The sequence below is a fragment of the Rhipicephalus sanguineus genome, chromosome 2, assembly GCF_013339695.2.
Source record: "Rhipicephalus sanguineus isolate Rsan-2018 chromosome 2, BIME_Rsan_1.4, whole genome shotgun sequence".
Classification (NCBI taxonomy): domain Eukaryota; kingdom Metazoa; phylum Arthropoda; class Arachnida; order Ixodida; family Ixodidae; genus Rhipicephalus; species Rhipicephalus sanguineus.
This window is the reverse complement of record NC_051177.1, coordinates 197,054,753-197,058,808: the sequence shown is the minus strand read 5'-3', so window position 1 is coordinate 197,058,808 and position 4,056 is coordinate 197,054,753. Positions and strand designations below refer to the sequence as shown.

At 43.4% G+C, this 4,056-nt stretch overlaps 1 non-coding gene across 1 annotated transcript; it reads left to right on the top strand.

Moving 5' to 3' along the window:
- The first annotated feature begins 241 nt into the window (after window positions 1-241).
- On the top strand, window positions 242-315 carry Trnas-gga (transfer RNA serine (anticodon GGA)). The gene has a single exon. It is a non-coding gene; the product is annotated as a tRNA-Ser (tRNA).
- Window positions 316-4,056: the final 3,741 nt, after the last annotated feature.

Below are 4,056 nucleotides of genomic sequence, written 5' to 3'. Positions count from 1 at the left end.
TCACACACTGGTAGTATGAAATTTTGGTATTGTATTGCCCAATTTACATTTACAGACAAAGCCAAACATTAAATACACGCCGTTTATATCTGAATGAGATGTGCATTTAAAAGCCTGGTTAGCATGAGTCCCGGAAGCCTCATTGATAATAGACGAGTGAATTGCCTTCTATTTGCAATAATGTGTGTCCATGTGCTTCGAGTTGTCGATAAATTCGCCCTCGCGCTGCAAGTTCCTAGGTTCCTGGTTAGCTCAATTGGTAAAGCGAGCGCCCTGGAAAGACGTTGGTCCCGGGTTCGATCCCCGGACCAGGACCGATTTCTCGGCAACTAAGAAGCTTTCTTTCTGAGAAATCCGTATGGATTTCTTTGTGGCTTCGTGCTGCGAACACGTGGTTGCCAATTTCCTTTTCTTATCCCTTCCACCGCCTTGCTGGTTTCCGCAGAACTTATTTGCAAAAGCTATCATCTTCCTGAACCTGCACGCGCTCTCTTCTTTCTCTTCTGCTTCTGGTCCACCATAGAGTTACTGTATATGCTACCTTTGGGTAGCAGGGTTTGCGCATCTGTCTTCCAAACGCTGCTACCAACCATGCATTGCGGAGAAGCTGACGCTCAAGCCATTTTTTTTTTTTTAGTTTTCTATGCCGCCGCTGCAGCGAACTGCATTAACACCAGTCATCGATAGTCCATGTTTATCGCCGGTATTCGACAGACCAGGCATGTTAATCGGCGACACGGTAGGCATGTCGCCTGCAGAAACGGAGTGCGACTTCGCCGCATAGCTGTGATTGCTAGCCAGACCAATGCGCAAATCTGGTACCTAAAGGTAGCATATACAGTGATTCTAGTCCACCAGATCTGCTGTGACCCAGCCTTGCGCGACTTTGTGCAAGTTGCGCTAAGATTTTTAGGGGCGAAGCACCTTAGGCTCTAGGCTTGTCCGTTGTGTGGTGTCCGTGCTCACGGCACATACCCCATTTTTATACCCGACGAAACATCTGTGACACGTGTGTGTATGTTGCGATTACGATTATAAAGTCTCGGATAAAAGTCATACGTAGCACTCAAAACACTCCTGAAATATCTTAATAAAAATGAAATCGAAAGAAACGCCAGGCCTGCGCGGAAAGCGCAGCACAGTCACGGCGAAAGCTCGAAGAGCGGCATTTCTAGAGCACGTTAAAAACTCTCTTGTGGCTACTAATACAAGTACACTAGCAACGTACCCACTACTCCACAAATCGTAATTTTTGTGCAGTTGGAAAGCACCCACCACAACGTTACTCGTCATTCTGCGGAGAAGCGAGGTACCATCTCTAAGGCATTATGTGCACTTTGTTGATGCGACGGCTGATGACGATGAAGAATTATGACTTAGCTATTGTAATGGGTTGGAAGCTTTAAAGGACCCACTAGTTACGTAATTCACATTGTGTGACGCCCGGTCGTTATTTCACTCTCCCACCACTCTTTATAACATACGCAACCGTGAGAAAGAGATAGAGAGAGGGAATTACCTTTATTGAGACTCTGAGGAAATGGATCATGGGAGCCTTATGGGCTTCCTTGGCAACCAATAGAAGTGCACTTGCGAGGAACCCACTACGCTAAAATCATCATAATTTTTGTGAAGTAGGAAGCAGCCACTATGCAATTTTTCGTCATTCTGCGGAGAACCGTGGTATCTGCTAAACACCTGTAAGGCATTATGCACACTTTGTTGATGCTGCGGCTGATGACGATGAAGAGTTATGGCAGAGCCATTTGCAATGGGTTGGAAGCAGTCAACAACCCATTCGTCGCGCAATTCGCATTGTGTGACGCCTGGTTACAGAATTCGCATTGTGTGACACTTGGTTGTTATTTTACTCTTCTGCCACGCTACATTACATATGTTAATATGGTTCCTTCCCGACATAAAGCCTGTATGGGGTCTTTTTGCATAGCAGTTTTAAGCACCGGCTTGGCTCAGAGGTAGAATACTGGGCTCCCACGCAGAGGGCCCAGGTTCGAACCTCGTTCCATCCTGGAGTTTTTCCTATTTCCTTTTCTTTCCTATTTCGAGCGATAGTGGTTACGGACACCGGCGGCGGCGGACAACTACGGCGCCAAAAACGGCCCCTATTGTGATCTCATAATAGCTTTCGCTGTAAAATGAAATATGTTCGCGTAATCAACAAATCTGGCTATCACAATTCTGAAGGATGTGCCCAGTGGGATGTGGAAGGTGTGCCTGACAGTTTGACCATTGGCTCTCCATTTCACAGACCACAAAGCAGTAATTATGAAGGGAAAACGGAATCCAGAACTCAAGACGATATACGAATATAACGAGAGGATTAGAATAGAAAGGCGTTAAAGAGGAACCAAATAAATGCATTTGTATATATATAGACTTTATGTCACTCAATTTACATTCGCAGTGGCAACGTGCGGGTTATGTCAACGCCACCTAGACAAACTTTGTCTAGGTGGCGTTGGTTATGTACGGAGATACCGGTACAATACCCGGTGCTTCGCCACTCGTCATGATTCACATTAGTGGAGATGCGGTGATTTCCTTTTCTTTTTTTTTCATTTTAGCTGTGTCAGTGCAACGCCTCCTATAGATGAGGCGTTGGTCAGTGTCATGTCACCTAGTTCTTAGCCACTGTCCTGTGCGGAGTACTTCAACGCGCGACGCGTCTATTGCGCAAATTCTGATGCCGCTATAGTGTGGTTATCAAAGTTTCTCCTGCGTTGTGCTTCGTTACGAAGTATGACGAATGTAAGAAGGGGCTTGCTTTGTGTCTGGTGGCTTTTGCACACCACTGATTTGAAGGATCGCGTGGATTTAATTTAGACTTACAAGCTATGAGGTTGAATTGTATACAAATAAGATTCTAACAACTATAGCGCCATCGGTAGCGACGCTAGATCTAATAGAAGAAGCACCTGACGGAAGATATTTTGGCGTTTTTCTTTCTGCCATATGTATTCAAACAGTTCTTAAATTGATGATTTGATTGTTAGCGTAGTAAGTGCTTTCTTAGCTGTCCTTTTGTATTCCATATATTACCTAGGTCTCTGTAATGTTTTGTTTTTGGTCTTTTTGCTGCAATATGTCTTTTGTAACGTGCTGGCAAATTAAGCTCCCTGGTTTGTTCTTACTTTTAAATGTCTGCGTCATTTCGATTGCTCTTTACATTCCACTTGAGTTTACTGTTGTGTGAAGGCGATGTTGACGGCGAGTATATAATAATCTGGGCGGGTCTGGAGTATAAGAAAAATTCTGCTTATTCCTCAGTAAAATAGCGAAATTCAGTTTTCATTAAAATAACAGAAAATATTAGTAGTCACCTTAAATATGTTACGAAGCGTTTTCGAGAAACATTGCTAAACCAAATCCTTTGTTTTTCTCATGAGCGTCCCAACAAGCCATTTCAGGCTATTTTCCGTAGGCACTGAATTTTTTATTGTCTTACGATAACAGGTAAGTTGACGATAATTCATGCTTACAACTGTCAGAGCTAAACGGTGCCTCCTCCATTGTTTCTTTACTTATTCTCTGTGAATATATGACAGGGAACAGCCTTTCTATTTTATTTAGACATATACTTGCTTTTCTTTTTTAGGGCTCCCTAATTATTTTTTTTTACTGTTAGAGTTACCAGGTAATCTGAGCTATAAGTGACAATAGTGTGAATAGCGGCGGTGTATCCTGTGACGTTTCTCGGCTTCACATGTTCCCTCGTAGAAAAAATTGTTTAAAAATAACTAGCGCCGCTTGGACGAAGTCACGCAAGGCTGGGTCACAGCACAGATGGTGGTTACCTAGTTGGTCCTGGCTTGGCTAGGCTTTCACCCTCTCCTCTCTTTTTCCCACCCCATGATATATACTATGCTATACATGGCTATATGCTTGTTTTTTTTTTGTGTGTCTGTTTCTTTCTGTCTCTTTCTCCCTCTATTTATTTCTCTGCCTTTCTGTCTTTTCCTCTATTTCTTCTCTTTCTTGCTCTCTATTTTTCCTCGTTATCTTTCTTTCTGTCTTTATTTCTTTCTCTCTGTAGTC